This window comes from Teleopsis dalmanni, chromosome X (genome assembly GCF_002237135.1).
Source record: "Teleopsis dalmanni isolate 2A chromosome X, ASM223713v2, whole genome shotgun sequence".
NCBI lineage: Eukaryota > Metazoa > Arthropoda > Insecta > Diptera > Diopsidae > Teleopsis > Teleopsis dalmanni.
This window is the reverse complement of record NC_051848.1, coordinates 94,675,100-94,697,099: the sequence shown is the minus strand read 5'-3', so window position 1 is coordinate 94,697,099 and position 22,000 is coordinate 94,675,100. Positions and strand designations below refer to the sequence as shown.

The 22,000-nt window shown below is 31.6% G+C and overlaps 1 protein-coding gene across 1 annotated transcript in view; it reads right to left on the bottom strand.

The window, feature by feature from the left end:
• LOC119687641 (guanine nucleotide-binding protein subunit gamma-e) overlaps nucleotides 1-22,000 on the bottom strand; it is a 558,820-nt gene that overhangs the window by 287,433 nt on the left and 249,387 nt on the right. The window lies entirely within an intron of this gene.

Below are 22,000 nucleotides of genomic sequence, written 5' to 3'. Positions count from 1 at the left end.
AAAGGTTGTATCGATAAAAGGTTACAGATGGTGCTGGGGAATGGCAGCTGGTTTCTCAGTAGAGTTTGAGAGGTTGAGCTAACTGGTCTGGTTATACATGAATTAGCAGATAACACAGTGGTATCCATTTAAACGGTATGTGCACAGCGGTTGAAGGCAACGGAAAATCACCACTATTATTTTTCCACGATTAATAAACATGAATCAATTTATCTAACATGGCTGAAAATCAAAACAACGGCCACAAGTACTGGCGCCACTTAAATGGGGCAGTGGTGCCAAGAATCTCCCGTTCAGCTAAGATGAGATTCAGTAATAATAAATCCTATAAAATTGGCACTTGGAATGTTAGGAGTATGTTCAAAAGCGGTAAAACTAATAATACAATACGGGAAATGCAGAAACATGAAATTGGTAATTTGGGAGTAAGTGAAATGAGATCGTCAGACCTCGGAAGCTGTACTATAGAAAATTATGATGTGTACTACAGTGGCGATGATGAAAGAAGAAACAAACGTGGTGTTGCAGTAATTATAGCAAAAGAATTCAAAAATATGGTAACAAATGTATCACTCCACTCGTATAACAATGATGTAAATGTAAGGATGGCCAGTAAATTTAAATATAATTCAAGTTTACGCACCCATATGTGATGCTCCTGATGAAAAAATTGAAATATTTTACGAAGGAATTTAATCATTGATAAGAAGTACAAAGTCAAGGGATGTTTTGATGGTTATGAGTGACTTTAATGCCAAGATAGGCCAAGGTAGGGACGATGCTATTGTTGGCAAATTTGGCCTAGGCGAAAGAAATGAAAGAAGTGATCGTTTGACTGGATTCTGCAGAAGTAATAAGTTAATTATTTCCAATACATTCCTTAAACTGAAGACTTCATACCTGGAAGTCACCAGCCAACACAGCAAACCAGGTCATACGTAACCAAATCGACTTTATAACAATAAGTGAAAGATATAAGAACTCAATAAAATTCGCAAAAACCTTCCCCGGTGTGGATATTCTATCTAATCACAACTTGCTAGCTGTTAAAATCAACATTAAACTCAAAGCGACAAGCTCAGCTCAACCGAAGATTAAACTCAATGTACAGAAATTGAAAAGCTCAGATTTGAGGATGCGAGTTGAAAATGAAATTAAAACGAGATTATTAAGTTTACAACCCGATGATATGTCCATTGAAGAAATATCTATGAAAATTAAAAACACCATAATGGAAGTTGCAAATAATGAAGTGGGCGTGGTCAGATCTAGAAAGAAAGAAGTTTGGATGACAGATCAAATTCTGGCATTAATGGACAAAAGAAGTCGGTATAAAAATAAAGATACTCACAAATATAAGGATATACACAGATCTATACATGTTCTTATTAGAAAAATGCTAAAACTTTGTTTGCAGCAATCCAAATCTCGACTCAGGTTGTCAGAAACAAAGCTAACATATGTTTCCAATAATGCAAAGTTTGTTTACCTGAATCTGAAATCTGAACGAAAATCTCAAAAATCTGAAATCAAACATATGATATTTGCATCAAACATTAAATAAACATAATTTTTTTCTGCGTGTAGTTGAATTCTAGATAGTGCATCTGCATTCGTGTTCATTTTTCTTTGTTTAAGTAAGATTTTAAAGTTGTATTCCATTAAATCTATCTTAATTCTTTTAGTTTTGAGGATGGATTCTTGTGAGTAAAAAGACTAACTAGTAACCTATGATCAGTATAGACCATGAAATTTCTTCCACAAAAGTATGGTCTAAAATAAATTATACCCCAGTGTATTGCGAAAACTTTTTTCTCTATTACAGGCTTGTTTACTTCATGCTTGTTTAGAGTTTTACTAGCATAAGCTATTGGTTTATCACTCCCTATCTATCCTTGTGACAAAACTGCTCCTAATGCATAATTAAAGGCATCTGTCGTTAATATAAATGTTTTTGAGAAATCTGGGTAACTTAAGATTGGTGGTGAAATTAACTTTGTTCTCGAACTTTCAAAAGAATTATCACAATCTTCCGTCCAGCAGAATATTTGATTCTTCTTTAGTAAGTTATTGAGAGGTCTAGCTATCTCAGCAAAATCTTGTATAAACCTTCGATATTAATTGCATATGGCAACAAATTGTCTTACTTTATCTGCTTACTTTATCATTTTTGGATTTTGGATAGTTCCGTCATGCTTGCTTGGATCTGTGTGGACTCCATTGGCTGCTATGAGGTGACCAAGGTATACAACTTCTGGTTATAGGAAATCACATTTTTCGGGATTTAACTTTAGATTGTATTTTTGTAATCTGTTGAATACTTTCATCAGGTTTTGATTATGGTCTTTTAAATTTGAACCTAAAATGATTATATCATCAACGTATAAAAATACGGATGTGTCTTAACCAGTTAATGCTAGTGTTAGCATTCTTTGAAAAATATTGATTGAAATTTTTATTCCAAAAGGTAATCTTTTATATTGGTAGTGACCTTTATCAGTAGAGCAAGCTGTTTATGGTTTTGATTCATGGTTAAGTGGTATTTGATGGAAAGAACTAGTTATGTCTAAAGTAAAAAAATATTTCGCTTTACCTAATCTATCTAGAATGTCTTCTTAACGAGTTAGTGAAAATTTGTCATTTATTACTTTTTTGTTTAATTACCTATAATCTACTAGTAGTCTCCATTTATCTTGACTATTGTTGCTTTTCTTTGGTACTATTAAAATTGGTGTATTATATGGGCTAACGGATGACTCTATTAAGTCATCTTCTATTAATTTTCTTAATTGTTCATTTATTTCTTCTATTTGTACCTGTGGTATTCTACAGTTTTTATAAATATTGGTGTTCTGCCAGAGATCGAAATATGTTGTTTGTAGAAATTGTTAATGGTTAGTTTTTCACCTTCTAAATAAAAAATTTCTTGGAAATCTTCAAAAATGTCTAATAATAATTTCTTAATTCGTTCCAATCGTGAATAATATCTGTTTTTGTTGTGGTGATATAAAATATGGTATTGTAATCTTTTAATGGTTTAGTATCTACTTTAGCATTATTTATTAGTACTGGAGTTTCTTTTATATTTAGTAATCTTGTGTGCTTTATGCCTTCTTTAGGTATCAAATAGTTAGCTATTAAAACTCCTTTCATTATTTCTTTGCCACATATTATGCTTTCCTCTTTTGTGTCTAATTTGTAATTTGTGTCTATCTAAAGGTTTTATATTGATGTTTATAAGTAATACTGTGTCCTCATCTTCTTGTGATATTACTAATGCAAATGTCTCTTAATCTATCTTGCAGTTGTTTCTTATCAGAAAATCTTTATCTAACATGCCGTCTGTTGGCAAATTTATCTCATTTTTTATGACATTTAATTCTTGTGGTATGCAGATACCATCAAAATATAATTCTTACTGATCCCTCTGAAAATATTTTTGCTTTAGTCATTCCGTTTATCTGGCAACTTTTTGTTGAATCGAACTTAGTTTTTTCTATTATCTTTTTTTTTTGATAATTGAAATATCAGCCCCTGTGTCTATTAATAAGAATATTGCATTATTACTAAGTGAGGTTTTTATTTTAACGAAATTAGCAATATTCTTAGCTGTAGTGAAATTTATGACTTTTAATTTTGTCTGTTCAGATTCTGATACAGATCCACATTTTTATGCCCCTGGGCTATGTGACCGGAGGTATTTCTGTTTTTTTGAAAATTATGATTACATGATGTCTTCCGTCTTTTTCGATTGTTATGCGGAAATCCTCTTGATCTTTGTGTATTGTTATTTCCATTGCTTTGTTGGCACCTATTACTTGTGTTGTTATAAAATTTTTTGTATGTGATGTCATGCGTTTGGCTTCTGTTTTGCATATCTACTTCCGTTGCAATTTGTATTGTTTCGGTTAAGGTAGATGGTCTAGCAACAGCTATGACGTTTCTTAGTCTCTCATTTAGACAATTCTTAAATGCATTTAGACCAGTTAGTCTGTCATCTTTAGTATAACTTCTCTGTTTTCCTCTCCTTGTGTTGCTAAATGGATTTGATTAAGGTGCGCTATGTGGCCCTCTATTTTTAGGCGTGTTATAGTACTGTTTGAGTGCTCTGACGTATGTTTATCAGTTTGTTCTGTATTGTCAAAGGACTTGTGTTTGGTTTATAAATATTCTTCAACTTTTGTATAAATTTGTTGAATATGATATCTTCTTCAATAAAGATTAGTTTATTTTTTACTCTATCTGACAACTTAGCTGTCTTTATGAGTTTTAACAAAATACTTTTTCATTGTCATCTTTTAATGAATCCGAATCCGATTTCTTATGTTTCCATTGAATTCGGGTATGACATTTGAAGTAGATATGAAGTCGAATTTCTCCATTTCGTCACTATTAATGTTATTATAGCTTTCTATCCTCAATCAATCTCAATCAATCTTAAATTTAGATTTTATTGTGTTCTTGGTGATTTTCTCTAATATCTTAAACAGTTCATCTATCGGTATATGTATTGAGAGGTCGGCCTCTCTTGTATGCAGTGCAGAACCTCTTCTGGCTATCACATCTGCTAGTTATTTCTATTTAATACTGCTATCTCCAGGAACCCAGCAAAGAGACCTTGTGATGTTTGATGGTCTTCAGTGAGACGCAACATTTCAATACAATCTTGGATTTAACCGTTTTAGATTCAATTGCTTTCAGTACGGCCTTACTATCTATTGAGCTATGTATACATGTTATCGCACGCTCTCACTTTGTAGGGTTAAATGTAAAACACAAAATCATTTGTGAGAGAATATAATAGAGAATAAGATAGAATTTAAGTTATGATCTGAGCAAGCTTGAGTAAAAAGCTTTATTTGTAAGCTCAGACTATTTGAATATAAAAGTAGGAGCATTGCTCACTAAGATTAGATTCTTGTTCAGTTAGAACTCAGCTAGATGTAAATGCTATTAATTTAATAAATATTTTTTAAAACTTAACCGGACTTTTAATCTCATTAATTTACATGTGTATTTTTATTTATTTGTATATATATGTTCTATTTGGATTTTTCTTTAATTTTAGTATTATATATTTGAAAAAGTCTTGAAAATCCATATGGTATTAAAAATTATTGCAAACTGCATTTTTTTATTAGTATATATGAAAGCTAAATTGTCATTATTATAATGATTAATAATAAAGTCAGAATTATTCTGATTTTATTCTCCTACTGTTTTGTTTTTAAATATCATTATTATTTAAACATTTAAATTTTTTAAAATGTGTTTTTTGATATAATTTTTATAATATATATCTATTTTTGCAAGTAACGAAATAATTAAAATAATTAGTGTTATATGTAAAATAATAGAGTCATTGCTCAATGCAGTTGATGTGGTGGATGCACCTGCGTCATTGTTTATTATTTCTTCTTTTGTTTGAGCTTATTATTTTTTTTAGATTGTGAAGCTGTTTGATTAGACTTTCCTTTGAATCCCCTTCAGCTATCTTTGTTAACAGTTTTAGGTTGCCTATTTCTTCGCTGGTTTTCGTTTTATTCCACTCTTTATATTTTTTTTTTGGTGTTGCTACTATTATTTCCTTCGTCCTTCTTGCTAGATGACGCTTTTTGTACATATCTAAGGTTATCAAACGGGGGCCAGCACTTGGATTTGGTTGTAACGCTTCTTGCAGTGTTAAAACTGCTATGTTAAATTCCTGTTATGACATTCATAGCCAGGATTCGTACAGCGTTCTCGTATATTTCTTTATTCTTTTTTGCCGTTCTGTATCTGGGAGCATGTTATTAAGTTTGCAGAACTTTTCAAAATTATTACTTCTTGATTCCTCCGGGTCGTCAGATGCAAGATTATTACTTCAGAGATTCCTCCGGATCGTCAGGTGCCGGATTATTACTTCTGAGATTCCTTCGGTTCGTCAGGTGCAGGATCGCCATGTAATACTACAAGATTGCCATGTAATACTGGATCTATATGTAACTAATACTTTAAATGCAGTTTAAGTATGATAATAAAAGAATTTGAGCATTATCTCTGCTCTCCAACCGCTTATGTACTAAGAGTGTTTCATATTTTCAAGTACTGGAAATAACAAATCAATACGGGGGTTATTCCGTTATCATTAATACTATGATATACATGTAAAATGGTTCTTTACTATTCTAACATAAAGTAAGAAATGTTTATCTATTTAATTATTAAGTTTCATATTTAAATGCTTATAATATTTGCATTAAAGAATTTGGGCAGCGTTAGTGCAACGAGCACACATCATTTGGCTTGGGCATTATAAATGCATTAAAAAATGTGAATAAAAGTGCATTCAATAAATTATGACGCATTTGTTTTGTCCACAATGCAATGACTTGTCACATTAAGCATTGACGTAGGTCATGGGCATAACACGGGCGTGTCCGTGAACTTCGAGATAGTCGACAGATACCAGCATATAATAAGAATTGGATTTCTCCTTTCGCTGCAGCATACTTAGCCGAAGTTAGACGGTGGGACTTTGGATAAACCATCATGTTAGATGAGACAATTGAAGGACGAACTATAATGTCAAATTCACGTAAAATTTTGTGAAATGGATCATTGCTGTTGATTGTTAATAATTTAGACATCCGATCATTGATATTTATCAGCAATCAAGAACTGGTTAGCTTAGTTCGCTCGTCAATTATTTTGCGTCTGTGTAAATGAACAGAAATATCAAAATGTGAAAGAAAATCTGCGCCTACTATGAGTTGCGATTCTTTGGCCACTATAAACGTCCACGTAAATATTTTTCTTGAGCCTAGATCCAATGTGACAGTTTTCTCACCATATGTTTGTAAAGCTGAATTATTAGCCGCATACAAATATATGTCATTGTCTGGATACTATTTGTTGACTATTGCTTGCATCACAGCAATTGTGATGACCGTCTATTCGGTAGCTCGATATCTTGCAGTAATTTCTTCAGTCCTTTCTGCTCCGATTCGGCATATTCTTCAATAAGTTAGGCTTTAAGAACTGTGTAGGGATCTATGGCCTGTGGGTTCAGAATAATGTCGCTAACTTGTAACAAAATGTTGCTGTCCAATATTGACACACTTTTGTTTAATTTCGTAATTTCACTTGTAATTGCAAAATTCACAAATTGCCATTTTATTTGCGCGAACCATAATTCCGGACGGTTTTGTCAGAAGGGTGGGACCATAACTGAAACTCTTGCCTGTTTTTGAGGTGCTGCTGTCGCCATGTTGGTGCAATATCAATTGAATCCGCCATATAAACTGAATTCGAGTTTTGTATCTTCATATAAGATGCCAAAATTCTAGAAAGCCGTATGAGCAAGAGGTATGAAAAAAGCTTTTAAATAAGTGCACATTCGCAGGTCTAACAGACTTTGTAATAGATGAATCCACAGTTTTGGGACGTGATTATCTACCATTAAGGCTCAATACTGCGATGTTCTTAACACATGTACCAGTATAATGCTGCAAAAAACGGCCTAATTGCAAGTTCAAGGCATTCCGAAGGTTAAAGTTATAAGTTTGAATGTGGTTTCCTTCTTGAGAGCGAGCGAGGTCTACTGCCGGGTACTAGATTACCCGTAAGTCAAATTTGGTCACAACTATACTTCAAACATCGGCTAGTGCCAATTGGATTTATCTTCTTTTGCAACAGACATGTCTTACCTAACGAATATTCTAATCCTTTTCTCGTCAGGGTTGTAATGGATGAAAGGTAATATTTTTTAACTCTATTAAAAATAGTGTATGTAAAAATTTGAAACTCGGTTTTCATCTTCTCAGTAAATATCAGGAAATTGCATTTATCCCTCACTGATTGCAAAACATCCAAACAATTTGTTTGCATACAATTTTGTTTGATTTGCTTTCATGTCCTTTCATATTCGTCTGTCACAAATGAAGCCTTACTCGGAAGGATAATCACTTGAAGGAGACGTCTTAACTGATTTCGCAATTCTCTGCTGTCAGAGATTATGTTAAACTTTAGCTATTTTTATTAATGTTTGTGTGTGTCACTACGTACACACATGTAAGTACATACACCTCTTCCGTTCGTATTTGCTTGGCAGTGGATGCAATGGACGGTTAGTTGGGTGTCAAGGGATTGGTAGTTTGAGTTTAGTACATGCCTGTGAGACTTTGGCATGCAATAGGAAAATGCTTCAGTCACATTCGTTTCGCAAGATCTCATCTTTTTTCTATATGCTGCTGTCAAAACAAAAAATGAAGTATATAAAAATAAAGAAAGTGAAGAAGAAGCATACAAAGACTTTCTGCTGCGGAAAACAATGAAGGTAGTGAACAGTTGAAAAAAACCAGGAAACAATTGCGGAGTCATGCCTTTGACGTGTCTTTGATACAGAAAAATTTTGATTTTATTGCTGGCAATTCTGTGCGCAAGTTAGTTGTCCCCACGAATTTGGTGATTGTGTTTTTAGTGTATGTGGGTCATTATTTTACAACTCGGACATCTTTTTGACTTCATGATCTCCGATTTGTCTGAAATTTTTTTTATGAACTCCTTTCATAAAATAAGAAGACCCGTATCTCGGGAAAAAAATTTGTGGTTTTTTTTCTAAGAGATATGGACCCATGGGGTTTTGAGATTTGGCATTGTAGACACATTTTCAAATGGCTATATCTCAACTTCTATAAAACGTAGATTTATAGCGTTTCAAAGATAGTTGATTGTACTTTTATGAAATTGTCTAAACAATTGAAATTGTTTATATTTAAGTACTAATATTAACCTTATTTTAGAAATAAAAAGTGAACATTTTTGTATAGTTTTTCTTCGAAAATTGATTTAATGGTATTATGGTGCGTATGAGCAATGTGAAGGACGCCTGATAAATTAATTTTTTTTAATTAATTCTAAAAGGAATATGACAGTAGAAATATTTATTTTTGAAGTAGAATTAATATATTAATTTGAATCAGGAGTAATAAAGAAAAATTTGTGTGGCCTGTTCCTTTTTTTTTTGTACTGAAAAATCGTGTGTATGTGTTTGGTCTGATATGAAGGATAAATAAATTTTTTAAAAGTAGTTCCAACGACAATATCGTCCTGAAATTTTTGAGTTTTATGTACAATTTTTTTACTAATTGAAATCAAAAATATTATATAAGAATATTTGTAGTATATTTTTTGAAAATTCATTTAATTGAAATGTAGTACGCATGTGATTGATGTGTTTTGCGGGAGGAAAAAAAAATATTAAAAAATTTCAAAAAATAACGGGTTCCTTAAAATTTTTATTTCGTAGTAGAATTTAAAACTGAATCTAAATAAAATATAAAAAATGAAAATGTACAAACTAGTTTTAAGAAAAATTTTTTTTTGAAATTTGAAGGTTAATATTAATACTAAACAATTTTAATTGTTTAAATAATTTCATAAAAGTACAATCAATTATCTCCGAAACGTTGTAAATTTCTGTTTCTATCTTTTATAGAACTTGAGATATAGCCATTTGAAAATGTGTCTACAATGTGTCCAATTCTCAAAACCCCATGGGTTCATATCTTCTAGGAAAAAAATCACAAAATTTTTTCCCGAAATACGGGTCTTCTTATTTTATGAAAGAAGCTCATAAGCCAAATCGGAGATCATGAGGTCATTTTTTGCCAAAATCCGTCCGGTTTGTAAAAGAATCACCCATATATTTCTGTGTGTTTGGATTAAATATTTTAGTTGCAGACATTTTATTTCTCTCATTACATAATTCAATTCATACTCTTTCAATTTACACGTTTCTAAAACATAATGGAAGTCACGTACCAATAAGCCAAACCGAAGCCAGTTCAGGGCTCATTTATTTCGTCGCTCACTCGCCTGGCACAAAGCACCGAAATGTTCTTACATAAAATTTAACAAATTGACTGAGTTGAAAAAAAAGCTGGCTTTCTTTCCATTTCTTGCATTTATGTTTTTTGTTAGAAGTATTGCTTCAGTTTCTGGTTTTCATTTCAATTTCCGTAATTAATTTGGCTTGTCATACTTTAAGGACAAATTGTGCACCAGTCACCGCACTCCATCTAAATTTATGAAAATATGGAGGCATTACAGTATTCTACTTAGCAGAAAATTTAGTAAAATTTAGAACAATTTAGTAAAGTTTTGGAAAATCTCGAGGTGGAGTGTTGTGCACACTTTTTTGTGCGAACGCTTAAATATTTTAGTTTTATGCAAATGCTCAACTTTTCTTGTGTTTGCACACAAATATTACAACTAGTTTTCCAGATTAGTTACATGTTGCGAGGATAAAGTTTTTCATGTTCCTAACAAAGCTCCCAAAAAACAGACAACGGGACAGACAGTCTTGTGGACAGACAAACATACTGGCAGACAGACAGACAGACAGGTCGAAAAACAGAGGTTATACGTTTACGTGAAGCCGAATCCTTGCAACTAAATGTTCAAAATTCAATCTAAAAACTTTATGAAACGTGAACTTTATCGTTAGCGAAATTTTATGGTAATAAAACTTTCAAAATTTAATTCGTGAGAAAAATGAATTTTTGATACCACAAAATTTTCAACATTAAAATTCAAATTTTTACTACTTCCATAAATAGAAGAAATTTGAATAAATGTTACTTCGAATGTCTTTGTTTAATAAATTAGATGAAAACAAAGGTCTTTTAGGAGGTAGAAACTTTTTAAGTTATAAGTTCAAATCAAACTCAATAGTGCAAAACTTTTGAAAACAATAAAAATTAATTATTATTTGCTTTTGGTTAAAATACAGACAGTTTTTTGTATACAAACAGATACGATTACTATAAAAATGTTTAATGGCTCTATAAATATACTAGTAATCCCCACAAGTACATTTCTTTTAAGCTCATTAAGCTCACTCAATCATTATCATTGTTTCCCTAAAGCTTATATTGAATTTTGCCCTCCTTCAAATTTCTTTCCCATTTTTTTCTCTACTAACACCATCGACTAGTTATTTATAAAAAAATTTAGAACTTCAGAAAAATATTTATTGCAGTTCTGAGAAACCTAGCTCTGCTCTGTATTATATATTCCTCGTAATGGAAAAGACTTCAACATCAATCTACCAAAATTTGGACAAAGTTGTTGAGATACGTTGGAAAAGTATAAGTACAACACTTAAGTTTTCTCAAACGATGCAAATAAGTCATATAGTTCAGTTTTTTAATAAACTTCGCAAATGATCCAAAATATTGGCTTTCATTTGAACATTCTTTGATATTTATGTGACACACCATATCAGTGAAAACTTACGGCCGACTGGAGATAATATTACATACAGAACTGTTTTCAGTAAGAAGACTCATTTTTCTTGGCAAATATGTCAGTAAATAATATATATGTACCTGAGATAGCAAAAATCTATAAATAATTGTGGAAAAGTTGGGTCATCTTCAAAAAGCTACTATTGCTACCACTCTACCGAAAGATCAACGTAAATTACTGAACTGGTATTTATTATAATGAATGGAAGAGCATATTTGAATAATGCTGAGCATCAAACTTAATCGCAATGTCCAAACACTACATTGAAAATAAAAATTTAGTCGAAATCTCAATCACAAGTTTCGTTTAAATTTAATTTTGATACCATTATATGAATAAGCATACATCAAAAAACATATATAAGATCCTTAATTCACCAAATGGTTTCACTAATAAAAACCAATCATTTTATTCAGTTAACTGTACTCTTGTCTATAACTTTCTCGAAGTAACAATTTACTGAAGACTTAACTCATTGTGTGTCATTATAAAGGCACTCAACAATCTAATTGACATCTATTATCAAAACTTTTAGAGTTATCCTAATTGAAAGCCCCAAGGCTGCTCAATCCTACCCAACAATGATCAACGATGACATTACTGTGATTTAAACTTAAAAGTACTTTTATACTTTGTTTATACTTAATATTTTCATATGGCAACGTTGATCTGGCATACCACTGATGTGTAAAATTGCTAATTACTCTCTAAAACTGCAGTTGTTCCATATCTGATAAGACATTTGGATCAAAAAGCACTGTTATTTATCTCAATCAGTATTGTCTTCATAAACAGACACGTGTCTTACATTGCATATTAAATATATCCAACGAATTTATACATATATTTTTTTTTTTTTTTTTTTTTAAATTATAATATAAATTCAATCTGTAAAAGAACATTCAGTATTATTTATGAACATAAAAATAGAAATAGTGATTTGTAGACATGTGTGGGACACTCAGTAGTAAACACCGCTAAAGATTAAATTACAACTAATAATAATGATGACTAATAATATTGAGTAAATAGTTGGCTATAAATATTTAATTTCAGTGAGTTTACAATTACGATTCACGTGTTTAGGGTTCTACTTGGCAAGTCCGACGTAGAAAATCTTCTAAGTCGACGTGGATGATTGATATCTGATAGTAGCTCGTGTGCCAGTGGGTTCGGGTGATTTGATAGTCTTATACGATAGTTTTTGCTGACTGTTTGTATTGTTTCAAACACTAATGGGACGTGGGGATCACGCTGTAAAGTGCTATTTGGAATATACCATGGAGCAGCCGCACATAAACGAAGTATTTTTGATTCAAATCGTTGCAATATCGCTATATTAGATTTTGCAGCTGTTCCCCAGATCGAGACACCGTAGGTCCATATTGGTTTTAAAATAACTTTATATACAAGTACATTATTGTTCAGTGATAGTTTTGAATTTTGGCAAAGAAGCCAGTGCATGGAGCGCATTTTTAGACCCAGGTGCTTGCGTTTCGTAAATATATGATGTTTCCAGGTGAGACGCCGATCAAGATGAACACCTAGATACTTCACGTGATTGGATTGTGGTAGTACGTTATTATTTAGTGTGACTGGTGGACAGTAACCATTGCGAAGAGTGAATGTGGTTTGTGCAGATTTGGATTCATTAGCTTTAATGCGCCATTTGTTTAGCCACACTTGGATGCTATCTAGGTTTGTTTGCAACTGACTAGTAACGATTGTTGGGTTTTTGCTTTTAGCCATGATCACTGTGTCATCGGCAAAAGTTGCGGTATATGTTGATGGGTTAAGTGGTAATTAAGCTGTGAACAGTGTGTAGAGGGTTGGACCTAGTACACTCCCTTGTGGCACTCCAGCTTTTATCGGGAAGATTTTCGTATTATAGTCTTCTATTTTAACTATGAAATATCGATTATTGATATAAGACTTAAGTAACAAATAGAAGCTCTGTGGTAGATGTAATTTCAATTTGTAGAGCAGTCCGGTGTGCCATACCTTGTCAAATGCTTGCGTTATATCGACAAATGCTGCAGTGCAGTATTCTTTTCTTTCCAGTCCATCTCTTGCATATTGATAAACACGATTTACCTGTTCAATGGTTGAGTGGCGGTTTCGAAAGCCGAATTGGTGAGCAGGAATTAGTAAGCGACTTTGGGTGATCTGGTTAACCCATTTTGGCCCGGATGGGTAGTTAACTACCCCTGCACTGTATCAATCATTTCTATGAAAGTAGCCATTATAATAATTATTAGTTAATACTTATATTAACTTTGAAATGTTAGCTCCCATGTTTCTGCACCAAAATGTTTCATTTATATTACTTTACCGCCACTTTATGCTTATTTAAAAAAGCTTACGAGAATACTTTTTTTCATAAATTAAATAAATGACTAAATCTTCTAAATAAAATATCAAAGTTATTGTATGAACAAAAAAAAACCAACTAGTAACAATTATAGTTTTGTTATTAAATGTTAAACTTTTATGGGTAGTTTTCTACCCCTTGGGCCAATGTGTTAATACTTTTTGGTTGATTTTGAGATTTAACAAAATGACAAAATTATTTCGCGATCGTTCTGTTTTAATATTTCTCGACGTTCCACGACTTATAAAGGAGTATAATTTGGGTATGGGAGGAGTGGACCTTCACGACAATGCATTAGCAAATTTTCGTGTTAGAATTCGTGGAAAAAAATGGTGGTGGTCTCTTTTTACAAACACTTTATCCAATATGTTGGTCAACTCATGGAAATTGCATTAGTTGGTTGCAAAGTCTGAAAACACCACACCCTTGTCGTAATTACAATTTCGATCCCAAGTAGCTCGGGAACTTGCTGCTATACAATATAATGCTTGTAGAAGTAATACCAAATACTGTGAAAATACGGATACTAAACATATTTCCAGTAAAAGAATGGATGGCACTCCACCAAGGCGATGCAAAGTATGTTCATCAAAAACGCCATATATTTGCAAAAAATGTGACATTAATATCCAAAATGTTTCGAGAAATATGTAAAACATAAATAAATTTTCAATCTTCAAATACTTCTTTAAAAAAAACGTCATTTGCTTTAACTAAATATAATTTTTACCAAAACTCATTTTTGTTTAGAAATACTGTACACATTGGCCCAAGGGGTAGAAAACTACCCCAATCATAACTCGAAAACCATAATACGTAGACACAAAATTCAAACGAATATTTCTTAATTATTTCTTAATATTAAAAATTTTGACAAAAAATATTAACAGGATCTGGTACCGGGCCAAAATGGGTTAAGACGCTTCAATAGTATTTTTTCGAAGACTTTGGAGAGCACCGGAAGTAAGTTTATATTAAGAAGTTGCTTGATGAAAACAAGACCAATGTTTGGAAGCTCTTTCAACACTTTGGCAGTAATCAAATCGTACCCAGGAGCCTTTTTGGTTTCAATTTTAGTCTTAATTGTCCATGCAATTTCTTGTATTGTGGTTTTAGGAACCGGGAAATCCATTTATATATATAATCATATATTCATATCAATCTATATATATAAAATTGTTTGTTCGTCTGTTTGTTACTCAAAAACTTAATGACTTAATGACTTTAATGACTTAACTAATCTTCGTAATACTCTCAGATCATATTTACATAGTTTTTAGGCGTAACATGGGCCATTAAAACATCCGATATTAGTTATAATTTTAACATAAATAATAAATTTATAAATTTCTGTTGACTCAGTCCGTCAGTTTGAATGATGCTAATTTTGTTTCTGTATTTCTGTGGTTTTTTGTGTATATTATTCAAACTTTTACGAAGTGGCAGAAATGACAGATATAATAGAAATTCAGAATTTGAAATAAACTGAAAAGTGATCAAAATATTCTTTTTAAATAAATACATTAATGTTGTATAATAATGTTTAACTTAAATGAAATTTTATTTTTCCTTATGTATTTGAAATAGATAGTAATTTCATATGTTATTTAATTTCACCAATTTTTTATTAGATATATACCTATATTTTAAATGAAGCATTTAGAAGCTTGGAAATAAATTAATTGCATTAACTTGTGCCTTATTAGTTTGTAATGTTGTATACTTAAAGTAAAGCGGTTTAGTATATTGCTGTTATTTTTTTACACAAAGCAAATTAATTGCATTTAACATTTATACATTTATACATGTAATTGAATAAGAAATTATCGAATCTTATTTATTTTATTTTTATATTATTTATTTATTCTAAATTTTTATCACATAATTTAATTGTAAATGTATATTTTTAATTGTAACTTATTCAAATTAATTTGTCAAGTTGTTACATTGCATGGCAGCCATGTATACCGCACCAAATACGTCATCTAACGGGAATTTGTTCGAATGGCGTATTCTATCATTCTTCATAATACCTGTAAGATGTGCGAGTGCAAAGAAAGTTCCATAAATTCAAACAAAAAGTACACAAAAAATATTTAAAAATTTACTAAACTGTGTCTTAAAGCGAAAATAGGCGGTATTTACTTACCGCTTTATTTAACAGTGATTCGTAAAAGCGATAAATCATATCACAAACATTGTGCAAATTAAAAGATATTAAATGAAGTGTAAGTAGTCGACAGTATATTGTATTGTGTCAGTTGCAATGCGTGCAATTGTTAAATATTTTATATACCGCCAAGAATGGTAAGTACTAAGGTCAGGCATTGCGTAGATCCATTATAATAACGTATCATTGTCTATCACTTCATAATAATTTCTTTACATTTTTTACTTCGACAAATTTAAAAAACTTTTCTTTACATCCAGAATATTTTTTAAATTCTGGATTCTGGACAAATTTAACTGCTAGTGAACTATTGTCAGATGTGCTGAACGAAAAATTTTGAATACATGATGATGCGTAATCTTAGTATATAACATTCTTAATATACCGCCAACACTATCTATGTTGTTTTCTCAGATAAATAAAATTAGTTACGTCAAATTAAACATTTCAATATAATTTGAAAAGTTAAATCGGATGAATGGTTATTAAATAATTGAAGTAGAGAAAAACAATTTATTTTTCTTATTAATTGTAGCTTTGCTTAAAGAAAATGCACACAGAGAAGTCAAACTATGCTATTTAGACGAGAAACCAGAAATTCTTAAACACATTGATGTAATATAATTGATGTAAATAGGCAACAAAACCGAGACCACATTTAAAAACATTATGCATTGATAAGGCCATCGTTCAGCACATCCCAAAATTATAGTTAGCGAAATGAATATAGAATGTGGATATTGTCATGCGTTAAAACTTAAAAATGAAAGAGCTGGAATGTGGTATTGCTTTCATTGAATCCACCACCAGAGCTATTGAAAACATAAATAGCTGGCATAACAAATGCATCAAAATGATTTTTGAAAAATAAATCCGAAAATTGAATTCATACTTTCAAATGATCTCATTCGGATCAACAAACATAGTTAAAAATACAAGTAACGATAATTTCAGTGTTGAAAGAACTTTTAAAATCCAAGGTCAAGTGTATCATGGAATTGGATCTTTACTACCGATGCCCGATGAGGATCGCAAATTTCTACAAATTTACTTCATGGGGGGTGAGGAAGATCAAGTAAATGCAAGATGCAACTATAATCATATTGAAATAAATGCAGAAAAAGCAATAGCAGCTTCTTTGGAAGCGTTTGTAAATGAGAACAATCAGTTAATGAAATTGTTTAAGGGAGTGCCGAACAGATTACAGATAATTATAAGGACCTTTTAACCTATGCCAGGCATTTTGCTAGCTACTTGTTTTATTTATTTACCTATACTCCAATTAACAGTAATGTCTTTGTATATGCTATAAATAATTTGAATGCATTTATCCTCGCAATACATATTAAAGCTGGTAGGATTTGATTTACTTTCCTTGTTCACAAAATATTATAGTTATTATTGTTCATAGATGTTCTTTAGACGTCATGAAGAAAAACTGGTGTTTTTATGTTTATTTGATTTGTTCCAATTTAGGTAGCTATGAAATTTAATACAACTATAAAAAATACAAGAATTTTTTGTTACATGTGAGTTTAACTTTTACATGCAATTAAAAGCAAAATATTTAACTTAAAATATCGCTTTATTTAAGGAAATAAAACATAAGACGCTTTAAAATTTATGACGCACATTTCCCAGGACATATTTTACGTGACACATAAAGATCCAGTGATAATACCTCATCAACAAGTACAAATTTTATACAAACGAAAATTAAATATTAGAGTTATTTACCGTGAAGGGGGTTCAATCTCATACTGTTTTCAGTAAGGACGAAAAATAAGCAAAACTTGGGGAAAAAAGGGCTTATATACAGTTTACGCGTTGGAATGTTGTGCAAAAATTTGATAATAATATAATTTTATTTATTGAGACTTCAGTGGACAAAGTAACGTTGTATTTAACAACAGTAAAAACCAAATATACACAAAAGTGCCTTCGATCAGTGGAACTTAAAATTATATTCAGCGTTAAGCTCGATACAAAATTATAGAAAATATACTAAGTATAAAGCTCTGAGTGGTCTTGTCTGTGCTGTCGGGTTTGTGTAACAAACCGAATTTTATGCTTTCAAAGAAAACACAAGCAGAATATAAAAAAATTAAAAACATTTCAGATATATCATAATATTAAATAAAACATATATATATAAAATGCCAGTTGAAAGATCGCCAGCAGCAGATGCGCAGATGCAAAAAACGCCACTAGTAAATCGGACCTGTGTACACCGAATAGGCAAGCATAGAGGCAAGAAAAACGTATGCGATCTAAGCTTTCGCCAAATTTATCGCTCGGTGATGTTATGCTGGCTATTCAGCAAATGACGGATAAATTCGAATAGAATATTCCAGGCTTGAGTAACAACTTTGATTCCCAAATAGCTACGCTAGCATCAAAGAGTGACATAGGCGAACTTAAAGAACAGATAGGCAACGTGTCTGTGAAAATGGAAAAATTGGAGAACGAGAACCAAAGGCTAAAACTGGAATTAGAACAAATAAGAAAAGATAGAGATGAGGACAGGAGGGAAATTGGAAGACTTGTTGAACAAAGTACTAGTGAAAGGTCTACTGAAAGATAAAGTAAAAAAAAGTGATGTAGAGGCAATATTCCGAGACAAAATGGCTATGACAAGTATTAAAGTTCGAGACACAAAAGTGATATTTAAAAAGAAAAATAAAGTGGGTGTGATCGCAGAATTGAAAACTTCAGAAATGGCAATGGCAAAAGATGTCTTAAAAAGTGTCAGAAAACTGCATGGCACTCAGATTGGTATATTGAAATATTGAAATGGACTTAAGCTTGTCTAGACAGGAAAATGAATCTGTTTTATTACAGCTGAAGAGAGATCTTGAAGCCATCAAAAAGACTCACAAAATTTATGTTAAAAATGACAACATAAACATATCAGGAAAATGGATGCATTTCGACAAAAATAAGAAACTAAAGTACAAAGATGGTGACGCTGTGAAGGAATTAAAACAATTGTATGGTGAGATTGAAGTGGAAGAAGTGATTGAGAGCAACACGCTATTTAAAAAAATAAAGCAACCAAAAAACTGTTAGTAAAAAAAGGAATCGTCGTGTCAAATCGGAGCATACGGACCTATATTTCGCCAATAAAAGACAAATATGCCAAACAAAAAAATAAATACTTTCGGAATTCAAAAAAATGCAAATGCAGATAGGTCAGACACTAAATTAGCATATAAATTTAAAATACTATCATATAATGTAGCTGGTTTAGCAAGTAAGTATAAGTATATAGAATTTATGAATCATGTTAAAAAATGAATTCGAATGAAAATAAAATGCTGTTGCTACCTAAACTGATATGGAAAGATAAATAAAAAGATCTGTGCCAAGCTTGAGGAAACCCTTAATGCATGCGAAGGTAGTACATTTGCGTCGAAGAAGGGAGATGACATTCTACATAATCGTGTAAAACTAACAGCAAAATCTTTTCAAGGTAATTCGGTGTGTATAAATAGGAAACAAAAATGGCATGATTTTGAATAGGAAACTGCAAGAAAGAAATCATTTAAATGTCTACGAACAGTAAAAAAAGGTGGTGATGTGGCAGATTTAGAGAAATACAATAATGTAACAGAGAATACAAAAAGCTGTGTGATGAGAAAAGGAAGTCATATTTTAATGATGGCAATGTCGATATCCCAAGCAGCTGATAGCAAATCATATTGGAGTGGAGTTAAGCAAATAAATCGTACAGATCACATAAAAGGAATAAAAGTGGACGCCAAAGCTTTGGCGGCTCATTTTAAAAACCAGTCAAATGGCAATATAGAAAACCATTCCTTTAGTTATGCCCTGCCGTATGTAATAAACGAAGCTTTAGATGCTCCAATATAGATTGAAGAAGTCTATGCAGTGCTTCAGAATTTAAAAAATAACAAAGCCGCAGGTGAAAACCGAATTCCAGCTGAGTTTTTAAAATATGTCACGCCACAGTTTATAGAGCGTATGGCTGAATCATACAATTATATATTTGAAAATGCAGTCCCACCTGATAGTTACAAAAAAGCCATAACATTTCCCCTATTTAAGAAACGTGACCCAAATAATGTGGCAAATTATAGAGGAATAGCATTTCTTAATATATCAGCCACAGTATTTACAACCCTCCTGTATAATAGAATTAAAAATTGGGTAGATCAAAACAACATATTAAGCGAATTTCAATCTGGATTTCGAAAAGGTTACTCCACGGTAGATAATATTTTCGTCCTCACTAGTATAGCGCAAGAATTTATTCCAAAAAACACGAAGTTATATGTTTTTTACGTAGATCTTAAAGCTACTTTCGATACAATACAAAGAAACGTACTATTTTACAAACTTAGCCAGCTGGGTCTTTCAACAAACATTTTGAAAATACTGCAAAGTCAATACTGCAACAATGAGTCAACAGTATGGGACGGAAGATGTACTTCGAGATGGTACCAAACGTGAACCGTTTGGTACCAAGACAAGGTTGTGTATTAAGCCCTCTATTGTGTGCACTGTTCTTTAATGACTTAAGTAAGTTTCTTCCTGGTGGTGTTACGATTGCTGACATTGCCTAAAAGTACCATTATATGCTGATGATATTGTGTTGTTTGCAGATTCTCCAAAATTGTTACAAAATATGAATTAAATAGATAATGCAACTTATGGGGACTATCTATAAATACAGACAAATCAAAAGTGATGGTATTTAGGAAACATGCTAGAAGATTGAGAAATGACGAAAAATGGTATCTTAACGATGATCAATTAGATGTGATTAATAATTATAAATATCTACGAATAAATATGAAATATAACGCGAAATTCGATTACCACTTGAACGAGAAGTTAAAGGAAGCTAAATTGGCTAGTAATTGTACATGGAAGAATGTCTTAGGATATCCGAAAGTGTCACTGCCCGTAATATACAGAGTTTTTGAAGCCACAGTTAAGTCACTTCTAAATTATGCAGCGCAAATCTGGGGTGTGGATAAAGAGAACATTTCGTCTGCCAAAAAATACCCCAAATTATATCGCGCGTATAGAGACTGGCTTGCCAACACTATATACATTGAAATTGCATCTTGATTACATCAATCGTGTTAGGAATTTGCCAGGCAATCGGATTCAAAAAATATTAACGCAGTACCTAATAAATGAAAAGAGATTATTTTTTAAAAAATGGTCGGATCTGGCATCCGAGTTAAATACAACTAATGATTTGAGTATTAATGAAAACTGGAAAATGTGGCAAAAAAATATAATAACGAAACTAGGTATTGAAGAACGTAGAAATTTTGTAGAAACGGCAAGAAACAGTATATCGAAAGATGCATATAGTAAGTTGAATTGTGATCTAGATGTTAATAATTACTTTCACGAGCAATATGACCTAGAAACAATAAGGACAATCTTCAAAACCTGAGGCGAGCTTCTACGATTGCGCTACGTACCATACGAAAGTCAAGACACGCTGTGTACGATGTGCAACCTTAAATTGAAAGGCAATGCACTTAGTAGGCGAATGCCCAATTTTTAAAGAACACAGATTGCTGTACTTCGGAAAACCCGCGCTCGATGTCAATGAAACCACACGGTTACTGAATGGCCCCAACTGGAGATTGTTAACGCGGCGATAATTAAGACTACATTTAAATATAGGCAAAATATTATTAATGAAGATTTTTAAATTAACTTATATAAAATTTATTATTTTTGTTATAGTAATTTAATTTAATATTTATGTTGTATTGAGTTCATAAGTAAGAATATCTATTTAATATTTATAAAAATTAGATTAATTAGTTATTAGTTAATTAGCTATTAGATTAATCTAAACTTCTGGCAGATGGCTAAAATGCCATAGCTATAAGCTTTATGTATATTTATTATGATTATATATATTATAATTATTATATAATTTCGATGTAATATAATAACTTTAACATTAAGGTTAAAAAAAAATAAAGCTACTACTACTACTTTACAGTTTAGTATATAATTAGTGAAGTGCTAAATTAGAAATAAGTTTATTAATATAAGAAAATAAACATTTATAAATAATGTGTTGTTTAAAACTACCTATTTGCCAGCGCGATCCTTGTCACTGTTCTCTCCAAGTTGACACATAGCCTTCACGTAGCTCCCACTGGATAGTT